The sequence below is a fragment of the Elephantulus edwardii genome, unplaced genomic scaffold (genome assembly GCF_000299155.1).
Source record: "Elephantulus edwardii isolate Elephantulus edwardi_28Jun2011 unplaced genomic scaffold, EleEdw1.0 scaffold00305, whole genome shotgun sequence".
In the NCBI taxonomy this organism is placed as follows: Eukaryota; Metazoa; Chordata; class Mammalia; order Macroscelidea; family Macroscelididae; genus Elephantulus; species Elephantulus edwardii.
This window is the reverse complement of record NW_006400055.1, coordinates 1864728-1880766: the sequence shown is the minus strand read 5'-3', so window position 1 is coordinate 1880766 and position 16039 is coordinate 1864728. Positions and strand designations below refer to the sequence as shown.

General features: G+C 43.2%; 1 protein-coding gene and 1 pseudogene across 1 annotated transcript in view; one reads left to right on the top strand and one right to left on the bottom strand.

The window, feature by feature from the left end:
* The window catches only part of GRID1 (glutamate receptor, ionotropic, delta 1), a 1297277-nt gene that overhangs the window by 118677 nt on the left and 1162561 nt on the right, over window positions 1–16039 (top strand). The window lies entirely within an intron of this gene.
* On the bottom strand, window positions 3078–11425 carry LOC102864695 (annotated as a pseudogene).

Here is a 16039-nt window from a genome sequence, read left to right as displayed (position 1 = left end):
CTTTTCTGGGAATATCTTGATCTGTCCTTCGTATTTGATGGATAATTTTGCTGGGTTCAGTATTCTTGGCTGACAGTTGTGTTCTTTGAGTGTTTGATATATATCCTTCCACTCTCTTCTTGCCTGCATGGTTTCTGCTGAGAAATTGGCACTCAACCTTATCTGTTCTCCCTTATAAGTTACTCTTTGGTTCTCCCTTGTTGTTTTCAGGATTCTCTCCTTATCTTTGTTTCTGACAAATGTAACTATGATATGCCTTGATGTTTTTCTTTTTGGTCGAATCTATATGGTGTTCGCTGAGCTTCCTGAATATATATTCTTTCATTCTTCTTTATGTCTGGGAAGTTTTCCTCTAGTAATTCTTCCACAACTTTTTCAGGGCCTTTACTTGCTTCTTCCTTTTCTGGGATTCCAATGATGCGCGTGTTATGTTTCTTGGTGTCCCACATTATTCTTAGGTTTTCTTCTTTTTCCTTCTTTTTTGAGTCTGCCTTTTGCTCTAGCAGATCAGTGGTGACAATTTTTCCTTCAATTTCACGGATTCTGTGTTCCATCTCATCAACTCTGCTCATATGTCCCTCCATCATGTTGACGGCCTCTGAAAATTGGACCTTATATTATGAATGGTGGGTTCTTGTTTTTCCAGTGCCAGTAATGCCTTATTTGTTTTCTCTGCAATGTTTTGCATTGTTTTTTTGAACTCCTCCTGGTCTTTGCTTGTAGCATCCTGTAATTCATCAAGTTTGTCTTTCATCCATTGGATACAGTCAGTTGCTCCTCTTTTAAATTCTGTGTCAGAAAGTCCCATGCGACTTTCTGGCTTCAGGGAATCCACTGCTATTGTGTCACCCTTTGTGAGTGACATCTTGCTTTGCTATTGTGTATTGTGTGGGATAGTTTGCTTTCTTCGAGACATTGGTATGTGTTCTTGATCTGAAGACAATGCTCTTGAGATCAGATGGGTAGCTACCAAACTTGTGCGTTTCTCTGACTTTATGACTTCAGAAAAATGTCAGTTCAGCGCCTGCTAGGGCAATCTCTTGTTGCTAAAACAGGTCAAGGTACTCCTGTTTAAAGGCAAGTTGATTGCCCAGACGTGTAGGCACTGGGGTGGAGCCAAATGGGGTCAGTCAGGCAAAGGGTTGGGTGATCGCAAGGGCAGGTCAATCACTTGGAGGACCTTGCTCAAACCTCTGCAGTCTCAGTGTGCTCACGAGTGGGGTCCTTACTCAAATTCCTGCTGTCCGTTTCGTACCCATTGGTTTTCTCAGTGTTCCCTGCCTGGTGGCACTTACGCAGGTGCCCTAACACAACAGCCCCTGCTCCAGCAGGGTCCTGGATCCGACAGGATCTGAAAAGTCAAGGTCAAATTCCCACCAACTCACTAGCCTCTAGCTGGTCTGCAGAGTTCACAGAAGCCAGCTGGCTGGCTTGTTTTGGGCAGTTGGTGTAGCCCACGAGAGCTTGTCCAAATTCCCCACCAGTGGGCACGCCCTTAGGTGCTTTCCCAGGTAATCAGCAATGTCTCAGTAAACACAGCCAAGATCCTACCGGCCTTTCTCCTGCCAGGTTAGTTCCACAAGAGCTCAGGTGATAGCTCTGGGTGATGACTGGATCTGCAGTGGTTCCCTGTGTTCACAGGGCTGTGGTCGGGGCTGAGGTGCATGGTTGTGGCATTGCAAGGGGGGTGGGGGAAGGGGAGGAAAGCAAGGGACTAGGGGGGTAAGGAGCGCAGGGCTTGGACAGTATCACCAAGAGTTTTGGGCGGGGCTTGTGCGCTGCTGGGGGTTTATGCAGCAGCACCCTATGTGTTGGGGGTCACACAGTGTCGGGTAGTCTTCGCTCCTCTGGAGTTCCGCAGTGGGTGGCTGGCTGTTGCTCTTCCTGGGTCTCTTTCTGGCCTGTCTGGTGGCGTAGCTCTCCCCTCGTATTTTTTTTTTATAAAAAAAAATTGTATTTACTTAGAAGCATTCAGAATGTCAACAAAACAGCTGCAACTTTTTTTTCTTTCTTTTTTTCCAATTACAGATTGGTATTCAGTTAACAGAACAACAATTATTTTGTATAAGCTGCATCAGACAACTGAAGATGAAAAAAAACAAAACAAAACAAAACCTACCATCCCCATATATAACTAATTTGTGCTGTGCACCAACAAGAATCTGCTTTAAATTTCCATGCCAATTTACAACCCCCATACTGTACCAGGCAAGGTTAGTGGCTATTGAAAATACCACCAGGACAGGGCTATCTAAAGACACATTTGGTAGTGTGTTAACTATACAAAAAAAGACACTGTACAGTTTAAAAACAAATCTTACACAGCCTTACATGTCTTTTTTTTTCTTTAAAAGGAGTGAGTTGTATACAGGGGAGTTAAAGGAAAAAAAGACAAGAAAAAAAACTGTGCTACAACCAACTTATTCATCATCATCATCATCATCATCCTCTTCATCCTCATCTTCTTCATCTTCCTCTTCTTCCTCGTCCTCCTCATCTTCTTCTTCTTCCTCCTCTTCCTTATTCTTCTTGCTGTTCTCGGCCTTGACAACTCCCTTTTGTGGTGGCATCACGCTTGCCTTTAGCCCTGTATGCAGCAATAGCCTTCTCGTATTTCTCCTTCAGCTTAGCAGCCTTCTTTTCATAACGCTGCTTGTCATCAGCAGCAGTATTATTCCACATCTCTCCCAGCTTCTTCGTAACATCACCAATGAAAAGGCCAGAGTGCTCGCCTTTGATTTTGGGGCAATACTCAGCACAAAATAAGAAAAAAGCCGAAGGGGGCCTCTTGGGCGCATTGGGATCTTTGAACTTCTTTTTTGTTTTGCCGTTAGGAGGGATATAGGTTTTCATCTCTCTCTCACAATGGGCCTTGTCCGCCTTTGTCATGTCTTTAAATTTACCTTTCTCTTTAGCAGACATGGTCTTCCATCTCTCTGAACACTTCTTAGAAAATTCTGAGAAGTTGACAGAAGCATCTGGGTGCTTCTTCTTGTGCTCCTCTCAGCAGGTTTGCATGAAAAATGCATACGATGACATTTTGGCTCTCGGCTCCTTAGGATCTCCTTTGCCCATGGTTAGTTATTTCTCGTCCATGAGGCACAGAGTCGCCGAGTGCTGTCTGGCTCTGCCTGGCCTGGCGTTGTCTCTGTGGAGCTCAATGTATTGCAATGGCTGTGAGAGTGGGAGCCAGACACATAGCTTTGTATTTTTGAAGCATCTCTGAGTTTACTGCTAGGATTGCTCCAGTCATCAGCTTCAGGTGTGGTCTTGTAATGGCGCCACATTGACTTATTAAAAATGGGAAGTGTCTCTCAAATGTTTCACATGACAGCATCAGTGCCCACTCCTTCCATGGAATACAGCTTTATATCTCCTTGGAAATATCTAACATATAGGTGAGAAATTGACAGACCATAACCAACTCCTGCCAACGGGGCAGCTCTGGTGGGCTCCAGGTTAGGTCTGGGTGTAGTTGAACACATGTAGTTTAAAAGGTGATCTATTTTTATGAGTGGGACACCACCACCCTGGTCACTTACCTTAATGGAAAAGTCTTATTTGCCCAAGGTAACAAGGGTTTTAACAGCTGGGTAGTCCTCTTTTCTATCTTTATATAACTCTACTGTTGCTCTCATTGAGTTCTTGAACAACTCAAATAGCATGTGAAACAGGTGTGGGGGCACATAAACTACCTGAATAGGTTTGTCTGGAGCTTTGACATTGAATTCTTCAACTTCTAGCTCTTGAGCTACCAGGCAATATTGTTCACATAACATCTTGGCTGTTTCATAGGCATCTTTCACCACTTGGGTTACAGGTAGGATCAATGCTTTCTGTATGTTTAGGCTGAGCAGGATGTTACCATCGAACAGAAGTGTGTGCTGGTTAATAAGCATGTGGAAAGAGATTTGGTTGGTGTAAAACTGATCGAGAAAATATTGGATGTTACTGCTGATGATCAAAATCAAACTTCTTTTTGTACTCAGTCACTCTCAGTGCCATCGTAGGAACTCATCATTGTGTCTGTTTCGAACTTTAAAGCAGGGCTTCCAGAAAATTATTTAAGACTTGTGGATCTTCAGGGCTCCTGTTCTCATATTCCAAAAGTTCTAGAAAGCTCTGCATATACGAGTTCTGCACCAATCCCATGGAAGGTCGATTTAGCACGTTGTCTGGCAGAAGGTTGACCTCTCTCATTCTTTGCCGGTCGCCCAGGCAGCACCTTTCGGAGAAACATGTATGATGTTTTCTCACACGCATTATCTCTCCCAAAGTACAGGAACTGCTCGATGGAGAGCGGCTACAGCAAGAAGCATGAATAGCACTCTCTCTGCTTGAGCATGGAACAGCCACATCTTTGCTGAAATGCTGCGCAGAGCCACCAAGACGGTGGGGCTGCCACAAGGGCTGGCTCAGAAGGGCCATGCAGGTCGGTGCTTCAACCAGACGCAACTCCTAGCCTCTCCCTCGGCCTGGCCGCCACAGGTGCAGCTGCCACAGCAGCTCCCTGCTGCCGCCGCTCGAGAAAAGATAATTTTTAAAAAATATATTAGCTAACTTGTTTTGATTTACGAACATTTCTTTATGTGTTTGTTTACCATCTGAATGTCTACTGTGGTGAAGTGTCTGTTCATATCCTGTGCCCATTTTTCAATTGGGTTATTTACTTTTATCTTGTTGTGGTACTCGAGTATTTTATAAATTCTATATATGTCTCTTGTTAGACATGTCATTACTAAATATTCTTCCCTTTTTACCCTGTTGGAGAAGTTATTGGAAGTGTATAGGGATTTAATTCTTAGAAGGTCCCATTGATCTTTTTTATCCTCTCCTGGTTGTAGATTTTCCAGGATACTTGGAAGACTGTTCATGTTGTAGATTAGAACTTCTAGAGTTCTTCCAAGTTTTTCTTTAATGAAGTTTATAGTCCTTGGTTTTAGCCCTAGATCCATGATCCATTTTGAATTGGTTTTTGTGTATGGAGTGAGGTGTGGATCTTGAGTTTTCTGCAGATAATTTTCCAATTTTGCCCAACACCATTTGTTAAAAAGGGTATCATTTCCCCACTTAACTGATTTCATCTCCTTGTAAAATATCAGTTGACCATATGTAGATGGACTGATTTCTGGATTCTCAATTCTATTCCATTGATCTATGTGTCTGTCATTGTACAAGTACCACACTGTCTTGACTACAGCAGCAGTGTAGTAGGATTTGAAATCAGGGAGTGAAATGCTTCCTGCCTTGTTTCTCTTTTTAAGGAGTGCTTTGCTTATTTGGGTTTCTTTCTATTCCAAATGAAATTGAAGATTGCCTTTTGCATCTCGTTGAGGAATGGAATTGGTATTTGTACTGGAATTGCACTGAATGTATAAATTGCCATTGGTAGTATTGTCATTTTCACAATATTGAGTCTTCCTGTCCATGAGTAAGGGATATTCTTCCATGTCTCCAGTTCTCTTTTTGTTTCTTATAATAATGTTTTGTAATTTTCTTTGAACAGATCCTCTATACTTCTGGTTAAGTTTACTCCTAAGTATTTAATCTTGTGATTAGCTTTGTGAAGAATATTGTTTTTCTCAGCTACAGTTCTGTATTCTCTTTGTTACTGTAGAGAAATCCAGTTGATTTTTTGTGTGTTGATCTTGTATCCTGCCACTTTGCTGAATTTATCAACTATGTCCAGCAGTTTTCTGGCTCTTTAGGGCTTTCTAAGTAAACTATGATATCATTTGCATAGAGAGATAATTTTACCTCCTCTTTGCCAATTTGGATACCTCTTATTTCCTTCTCTTGCCTTATTGCTGTCACTAAGACTTCCAATACAATATTGAATAGGAGAGGTGATAGTGGGAATCCTTGCCTAGTTCCTGTTCTAAAGGGGAATTTCTTTAATCTCTCTCCATGGAGAATAATGTTGGCTTTTGGGTTTGTGTATATACTTTTTACTATGTTGAAGAAATTCCCCTCTAATCCTATTTTTGTTGAGTGTTTTAATCAGGAAAGGGTGTTGGATATTGTCAAAGACTTTTCTACCTCAGTTGATAGGATCATGTAGTTCTTGTTCTTTGCTTTGTTAATGTGATGAATGACATTGATTGTTTTTCTTATGTTTAACTATCCTTGCACATCTCATCTCAACCCAGTAAGAATAGCAAAGTTTAACAGAACAGCAAACATCAAATGCTGACGAGGTTATGGAGAAACTGGAACCCTTATCCACTGTTGGTGGGAGTATAAATGGTGCAAGCACTATGGAAGGCTGTATGGCGCTTTCTCAAAAAGTTGCAAATAGAAATACCATTTGACTCAGCAGTTCCACTTCTGGGAATTTACCCTAAAGAAACCTGTCACCCAAGCAGATATAGCACACCCATATTTATTGCAGCTTTGTTCAGAATAGCAAAGAGCTGGAAACAACTGAAGTGCCCATCAACAAACGAATGGATAGAGAAGCTTTGGTATATTCACACAATGGAATACTACGCAGCATTGAAAAACAAGGAACTCATGAAATATTATGCAACATGGATGACCCTAGAGGACATTATGCTGAGTGAAATATCTCATTAACAGGACAAATATTGCATAGGGCCACTGTTGAAAAATGGGACAGACTTCGAGGTTGAGGTACGACATGAAATGAGGGGAGGAATGATGTATATTGCATTGAAACAGATGAGGGAGAGAACTATTTAAAAGGGATATATAAATGGGTGTTCTTTTCATTACATAAGTCCAGAGTGAAGGCTGCATAGTGGTGTGGACTTGTGGGGAGGGATTGCATAACAATGACTTTTTCTTTTCAAGGAGAAGAGTGAATTTGTGGGGGAGGGTGTGAGTAGGGAGAAAAGTGCAACAATGAATGAGGGGAAACCCTAAGTCTCTGTAAACTGTTATTAAAATTATTTTTTTTTAAAAATACTAGCTTACAAAGTTCGTATACATTGTTTTTCATACTATTCTTGATTCACATTGTGTTTCATGCTTTGTTTTATAAAATTAATCAGTATTGGATGTTGCAGACCGAGGATCCCAAAGAATGGAATAATTTTATAATTATTAATAAAGAGACAAACAGCCAGGAATGTGATAGAGCAGAGAGCATAAAACAGGGGGTCAGTAGTTCTCTACTGAAGACCCCAAGCCAAGCTTCTCTATCTTTATTGAAAATTATCGGGAAGTAAATCACAAAGAGAATTCAAATGCAAATGAAGCCCAGCTCTTTCTATTGAAAACCTTCTGCTTGACTCAGGAAGGAGGGGTTCACAAATGCAAGAATTTGGTTTACCCTTAACTATTAACCTTGATGCCTCAGGGTGAATTCTAGCTCAGAAAGTAACACTCCCTCTGTAGGGGGCCCCTTGTTGTCTCCTGTTTTGCAGGGAACAAACAGCTCATTTTCTAGGATCTGCCACAAGAGAAATCCTAACTTAAAAATCTGTAATTCCTTCAATTCCTGAACAAGGGTTTTCATATGATATTTGGTATAAAGTTTGGCTTCCCATAATTGGACCTTGCCCATCATGATCATTTTTTATTGTGCAGAAGGAACAATTGCAACTACTTTTTCATTAAGTTGGTGAAGAACGCACTTGTTGATCTTCTTTACCTTTCCAGTTTGCTCCAAATGATGAGCAACTGTAGGACCATGGACATGGAGTTCTTCTGTATCCTCTTGCGTAGCTGTGAGGGGGCTGACTTCCATTATTACCCTTACCTGGCCATTATCCACTTCCCATAGCCATCCACAGCCTTTCTTAGCTTCGAGTATGAATTCACTGGGCAGAATTTTAGAAACTGGTGTTGCACTGTGCATTCACTGACACTTTCCTTGCCCCAGACTTTATTGATATTTTGAAGTGAAGTTTGAAATCTTAAAAGTGGGCTTGGCCAATATATTTTAGGGCATTATGATTATCATAAGAGTCCGGAATGAAGGTTGCAGAGTAGAGCATACTCGGGGTGGGGTTGGGGGGTGCAGGGGAATTGTATACCAATGAAGGAATTTTTCTTTTACTTTTCAAAGAGAAGAGCGAACTGGGGGAGGGAGTGGGGTGGGTGGGGAGAAACGTGCAACAATGAATGAATGGAAATCCAAAATGTCTGTAAATATTCATTGAAATTAATAAATTTTTTTTTTATTAAAAAAAGTGGGCTTGGCAAAAATCTTGTTTTGACATCCTATGTTCTGTATCCTAAAACCACACAAAAATGTAATTTATATTTAAAAACAGAATGGAAAGAATAAACATAAAATAGACTTTAAAATGGTATATAACAGTTCATATTTTGTAATAAATTTTATTATTAAATTTTGCATAAAAATAGAGAAACCAATCCCCTGACTCAGTCAGTGGGTTGCAAAGCAAATCCAAAGGCAGGCAGTTTGAATCTATCAGCTACTCTTTGAGAGAAATATAAGCAGTCTCCTACTGTGAGAGGAGTTGTGTTGAGTTGCCTGCAGCTCATAGCGACCAGTACAATAGCTCTGAACCCTGCCTGATCCTGAGCCAATCTCACTGAATCCAACACACCTACCCCTTTACTCCATTCACCATGTTAATTATCTCCTGTGCTATTCTTCTACCCTTCCAAGTATGATGGCCTCCTCCAGGGACTGGTCTCTCTTGATTATGTGCTCAAAGTATGAGAGATTGAGCTTCAAAATCCTTGCTTCCAAGGAGAAACATGTTTCACCCTCTCCAAGACAGACCTTTTTTTTTTCTCCTAGCAGTCCATGATGTTCTGTACTCTTCTTCAGCACCACAACTCAAAGGCATCAGTCCTTCTGTAATCATTAGTCATCATCCAATTCTCAGATGCATAGCAAGTATTACAAAGATTATGGCCTACATCAGGTGCAATTTAATCTCTAGATTGCAATCATTGCTCTTTAGAACTTTGGAGAGGTCCCTGACAGCAGACTTCCTCAATGCAATTAGTCTTCTGATCTCCTGACTGCTGGTAACATGACTGTTGATTGTGAAGCCAAACAAGCTGAAATTGTTAACCTTAATCTCTTCTCCATCTATCATGGTGCTGCCAATTGGTCCAGTGGTGAGAATCTTTGTCTTCTTGATTTTGAGCTTCAGTCTGTATTGAAGACTACAGTCCTTGACCTTCTGCAGCAAGTGCTTCAGGTCTTCCTCAGTTTCAGCAAGCAAAGTTGTGTCATCTGCATGATGTAGGTTTTTGATGAGTCATCCTCCAATCCTGATGCCTCATTCCTCCTCATAAAGACCAGCCTCCCGAATTATCTATTCCACATACAGATTGAAAAGGTATGGAGACAGGACACATTGCTGATGCACTCCTTTCCTGATTTTGAACCAGGTAGTGTTTCCTTGCTCTATTCTGATGATTGCCTCCTGGTGCAAGTGTAGGTTTATCATGAGTACAATCAAGTGTTCTGGGATGCCCAGTCTTTCCACATTAGCCACAGTTTGTTGTGATCTACACAGTCAAATACCTTTGCATAGTCAATGAAACACAGCTATAAATTCCTCTGATACTCTTTGCTTTTAGCCAAAATCTATCTGACATTGACGTTACTGTCTCTGGTGCCATGGCCTCTTCTTAACCCAGCTTATTTTTCTGGCAGTTCTCAGTCAATGTACTGTTCCAGTCATTTTTGGATAATCTTTGGCAGGATTTTGCTTATGTTTGATATTAGTGATATGGTTTGATAATTTCCACACTGTGTCAGGTCACCTTTTTTTGGCATAGGAATAAACATGGATATCTTTTAGTCAGTTGGACAAGTAGTTGTCCTGCAGATTTTTTTGTACAACCTGGTGAGCACATCCAGGGCAGAATCTGTTGATATATGTTAGTTGGTATTACATCAATTCTTGGGGCCTTGTTTTTGCCAATTCCTTCAGAGCAGCTTGAACTTTCTCCTTCATCATCACTGCTTTTTGATCATATGTTGTTCATGAAATTCTTCAGAGTCAGCCAATTCCTTTTGGTACAGTGACTTTGTGTATCCCTTCCATCTTCTTTTGATGCATCCTGGATAATTCAGTATTCTGACTAGATTTGAGGGTTGAATTTGTTCTTTAATTCCTTAAGCTTAAGAAATGCCAAATGAGTTAATCCTTTTTTATTTTCTTTTTTATTATTATTATTTTGTGTGCGTGTACCGTCAAATCAGATCTGACTGGTACAGGAGGATATTGCGCCTCCTTCTCCGGCAGAGGGTCTGGTGGATTCGAACCGTGTTCCTCTGGGATTGCAGTGCGGTTTCTTGCCACTAGGCCACCAGAGCTCCCCCCTTTTTGATTTTCTAACTCCAACTCTTTGCACATTTTATTATAATACTTTGCTTTGCCTTTCTGCACAGCCCTTTTAAATCTTCTGTTCAGCTCCTTAATTTCTTCTCTTTGCTTTGGCTTCTTGGTGCTTTAGCGCAATATTCAGAGTCTCTTCTGACATCTATCTTAGTCTTTTCATCTTTCTCTGTCTTTGTAATGACCTTTTGCAATTTTCCTGAATGGTATTCTTGATATCCTCCCACAGCTCATCTGGTCTTTGTTTAGGCCTCAAACCTGTTCTGAGATGATTTTAAATTTAGGCAGGATAGACTCAAGGTCAATTTTGGTTCCTGTGTATTTGACTTAACCTTGCATATGAGTAGTTGATGATCTGTTCCACAGTCAGCATCTTGCTTAGTTTTCACAGCTGGTACTGAGCTTCTCCAGCAGTTCTTTCCAATGTAATTGATCTGATTCCTGTGCATATCATCAGGTGAGGCCTGTGTATTTAGTCAACATTTAAAGGTATTTGCAATGAATAAATTGTTGATTGTATAGAATTCTATGATCTCCACCCTAATTTCTGTCACCAAGCCCATGTTTTCTGAATCCTGATCCTCCTTCTCTGTTCTCAATGTTTGTGTTCCAGTCTCCTGTTATTTTTTTTTCTTTTTCATTGTTATCCTTTAAAAAAATTTTATTCTGATTATCTACAGAGTTTGAATACATTGTTTTTCACAAAAGGTCTTTCCCGTTTCATTCACCTCACTCACTCATCAAATTATGCAACCCTATGGTTAACACCCTACACCCCACCCTGCATCCTCACACCTCTATTTCCACCCTCCTCCCCCTCCCCTTGGCTCCTCATATTCATTCTACAGTAATGGTTTTATACAGTATTTGTCCTTGCCACCCATTATTATTAATGCATCTTGGTTGCATGTTTGATTTATTTCTGAATGCACAAATTGGTAGAAATCTTGTATTTCCTCCTGTTTGGCTCTGTTTGTTGACAGTGGTATTCACTGAACTTTTTTATATGTGTTTGGCTATTATCTGTCACGTGCAACATTGTCTTTCATGATGGATCCAGAAATTACCTTTTGCCTCACCTTTTCATCTCTGACATAGTAGATCATATAGTCAGACTCAAAATGTGCCATGCTAACCCATCTCATTTCACCAGTACCTAGTAGTCAATATTTATGTGTTCCTTTTCTTTCTTAGCAATGTCCAGTTTTCCTACATTCATGCTTCTCACATTCCACGTTCCAGTCACCAGTGTCTGCTTACTACTGTTCCTCCTTTCTGTTTCCAAATTCAAGGACTTAGTCTCAGATGCTTTATCTGCTAGTCTACTCTTAAGTGTTCCCAGTTGTGTTCTATTGTACATAGAGGTTTTGAAAGCCTCTTGGTTTGGAAGTGTATGACCATTCATTCTTCCTGATCTGTCTTAATTTGGATGGTCAGCTTTAGAACATATATCTGACAGACAAGCATTTTGCAGAAAGGAACAGGTGAAAGACACTTTCCCATTATGGAAGTAACCAGCGATTCAGTGTCACACCCTCCATGCCCAGCGTTGACACCTGTGTCTTGACCCATCCTTTTCCCCACTTCACCAGCATCCCCTTCTCACTGGAGGCTTGGCTGTGAATTGACTCTGATTAGACAATAATAAGAAAGAGAGAGACTATAAGAATGAGAATAGCTTAGACTGAATACTCTTCAACATCAGAAGTCTTGATCAAAGGAGAATTGGTTGCACCACAAAAGTGCCTGGACCTCAGTAGCGCTGTGTGGTGAATGTGCACTGCACTCAGGAATGCAGAGACCTCCTTGCTTCCTTATGTTGCCTGGTGTTTCTTGCCTTCTGCACAGCAGGCTTAATACTCTTTCAAAGGGCAGCTTTGTGTCAGATGCAGATTGAAATAGAAGTAGAAATGACAGTTTGCTTAGTGGGAACACGGGTTTGGTTGGTTATTGTTTCTAAGGGCAACATGCAAAATTAAGAATAAGAATAATAACTCCAGTATGATGTAAATATTAGCATGGCAGACCAGAATCAAATAAAGTGGCTCTTTGTCTTTGCTCTACTCCCCAAGACCAGTCATGGCCCGAGAAGGTCTGTAAGTGGGTGTGGTTGCTGAGGGACCAGCAGATCCTCTTGATGTACCTGAGGGCTGGAGAAGGGCACTGGCCATTTGGTGACTGAGCTTTCTCCCAACCTGGCTGTGTTTGAAGATCCTAGAGAGCACATTGCAGCCAGAGAGGGGATCTGGAGAGAAGACAAGGAATGACCTCGTGTTCCTACAAAGTCTGGTCTTGGGGGAACCTGATGAGCAGTGGTTAAAGCACTTAGCTCCCAACTGAAAGGTTGATGATTCAGCAGCCACTCATGGCAGGAAGATTTGGCACTCTGTTTTGTAAAGATTCCAGACTTGGTTCTCTTCTGCTCAGCAGTTCTGAGCAGGTGATACGAAGGTAAGGAGTGCATGGGACTGGCATCTGGGCAGCTGTGAGGATGCTTTGTAGCCAGGCAAACCCTTTGGGAGCCTCTGACCTGTAGTTTCTGCCATGGCCTTGATCTTGTTGGCTTCCTGTATACCACATGAGCTTGTTGAAGCGAAGGGGCTGGGCCTTAGGTGGGTAGCCCTGGGCCAGTGGGGCTCTGTCTGCCCTGGAGAGGCCCAGGGGTGGGGGATACTAGGGGAGCAGGCCTTCCTTCCAATGTGAGTAAACCTCCTTGGGGTGGAATTACAGAGTGACATGGGGATTCATTTTTTCCTGACACCTTCTCCCTCTTGCCTACCATCTGGTCTGAGAAACTGGAGCTAGTTGATGAGAAAAATCATGATTTGCTGTCTGCCTGGCTGGCTCTGGGGCACCATGTCTGCCAGCATGGGCCTTGTTCCACAGGGCTTTCTGTGGCTGGTTATTCCTGTCTTTTTGAAGTGGCTCACCAGTCCTTTCATGTGAGGTGTGTGAGGTGTGCACTGTGCCCGTCTATTGTCCCTCCCAGGAACCCCAAGCAGACAAAGCTTCCCGTTATTCAGTGATAGGCACCCCTTCTGTGATGGGACTGGAGGACAGAGCACAGGGGCTGTCTCCCTGCCTCCTCTGTGGACAGCTTCCCCTTCTACTGTGGCAGAGATTATGCTGCTGTTCTGAGAAGGTTTGCAGTCCTGCTGCCCAGGGCCTGGCCAGTTGCCACCTGTGAAGGAGCTTCCCCTGCAGTGCAGACCCCTCAACAACCTCCTCTGTGCAGCGGTCTCAGACCCCCATGATGATAGCCCAGAAGAGCAGAGCCTGAGCTGGGGCAGGAGGCCACTGTGGGCCTCAGGTGGTCCTCTCATGCAGATGACTGCCATCACATGCTGCTGCCTCTATGGCTTTGGCTATGACGTGTGTCTGTATGCTGTGACATTGCTGTTAAGGACTGAGTTATGTGCTCCAGAGGAGGTGCTTAAGCTCTGTGGTGATTGTTTCTGGTTTTGTCCTCCATCTGAGCCCTTCCATGTGGTGTCTTATAAAGAGGAGCACAGACCCAGAGAGACAGACTAAAGAAAGTGTCTGTAGGATAGTACATTTCCATTTCTTAAAGCCACTATCAGTGGTATTTTGCTAAGGCAGCCCTAGGACACTAGAACACTAGGCCAGGCCTAGTGTTTATGGATCAGTCCTGTTGTTCCTCCTGGGGAGAAGCTGGCTGCAACCTGTTCTCATTGACCTCTGGTGGGGCTTTCATGCTGGGGAGCTGTTGCTGTGGGTGACTGAGACTGTGCCTGGAGAGGCTCACATTTAGCCATGGTAGGCGGGTTCTGGAAGATGGGCAAGTGGAGTAACGGGGCTTCTTGCTGCTATGGAGATGGGTACTCAGGAGACTGAACCAGCGTGAGTCATTTCTACATTCTTGAGTGCCTTGTCATTGCTTAGGGTTTGTGAGTGCTTAGAAAGTGCTGGGGCCTGGGCATTGAGAGCCAGGAGTCTAGGGTCTTGTCCCCACTCTGTCCCAGCTTGCTATGTGAGTTATGCATGTGACTGTGTTATTCGAGGCCCTCTCTCCACTGTGTCTGGTTTGTCACTCTGTCTCATGCATGGGGTGCAAAGCAGCCACTTCTGGTGGCCAGCTGGCAGCTGGCAAGCCACTGTGTCTGTGATCTTGTGGGCACCTGGTGTCTTGGAACTTCTGCAACATCTTTGTGGCTGACCCTTTGTGCTGTGCTAGGCCTGAGACTTGGGTCACTGGCTTACATTGCTCACCCTGGGGTGCTTCATTTCCATACTCCTGTCAGGGGCTGCAGGGGTGCTGAGTGGCCTGGTTGCTACCTTCCCTCTTCTCTCTTGATGACCTGTAAAAATAAGTGTAAACTCGGTAGCCTAGTAAGAGAGACCCTTGCTCATGGTCCCACCCAGCCCCACTCATCACCGCAGCTACCCTGGCCCCCCCACCCTGCCAGTCCTGTTTCCCCAAAAGACATTGCCCGTGCAGCTTGTCGCTACTGCCTTTCACGTTGGCCCCTTCTTCAGTGTCCCCATGACAATTCTATCTATAGGTCCTTCCCTTTATAGACATTGAGCTTTAGGATAATTATTTGTTTATCCATCATCATGTCTGCTTCTTTTTTGAGACATGTTGAGATGGATTAATCAAGACTGTTGTGGGGGTTTTTGTTTTGTAATTTTCCAATTTTCATAGTTACTGGGTTTATTGTTAACAGCTTACAGTTAAGGCTGGAAACAGAGCTTCAGTTAAAACAGTGGCTCAGGGGTGCTTACAGATTCTGACCTTCAGCGCATAGGATTGGGTCAGGGTTATAAAACTCTCTTAGGCCTGCCAATCATAGCCCTTAGTCCTGTCTCCCCCCAGCAGGTTGGGCGAAGGCCTCTGGTTCTGGTTTTGGCTCTGTGGGGTGGCAGTCCCAGGTCCTCTCTGTCTCGTGTGGTCTCTGGTTCTGACTTGGTGGGTAACTATCCCAAGTCTGCTCTGTCACTTGTTTCTGGTTCTGGCTCCATAGGATGGCAGTCCCAGGTCTGCTCTGTCTCACGTGATCTTGACTAGTTCTGGCTGCCCCAGGTCTGCTTTGTCTCACGCGGTCTCTGGTTCTGGTTCTGGTATGACAGCCCCTGGTTCGCTCTGTCTCACAAGGTCTCTGATTCTGACTCTGTGGGGTGGCATTCCCAGTCCTCTCTGTCTCATGTGGTCTCTGGTTCTGGCTCTGGCTTTGTGGGATGGCAGTTCCGGTCCACTCTGTCTTATGTGGTCTAGCCTGGTTCTGGCACTCCCAGGTCTGCTCTGTCTCCCATGGCCTCTGGTTCTGGTTATGGCTTTGTGGGATGGCAACCCTGGGCTGCTCTGTCTCACATGGCCTCGCCTGGTTCTGGTTGTCCAAGGTCTACTCTGTCTCACACTGTCTTGTGGTTTTCCACCATTGCTGCTATATTATGACTCAGGAATCTCTCCATTTTTGTGTATACTGATTTAAGTGAAAAGGGGAGGAGGTTTCTGCTTGTGTGAGTAGGTGGCCTTGGGACAGCTCAGACTTTGTCCTGACTGGATCTAATGGGTCAGCATTGCCATCAGATCTCTTGCTCTTGCATGTTTTGCTTTGCTTTCTTTCTGGTTCTTACCTCTCTTCTCTTCTTCACTGGCCTCAAGGCAGGAATGTCACTTTCCCTATATTCTGACCACCAGCAGCTATAGCTTATATTGTCTCTGTTGCCCATAATACCAGCCCAAGAAATGGTCTTTTTTTATTAATGATTTTTTAATTATA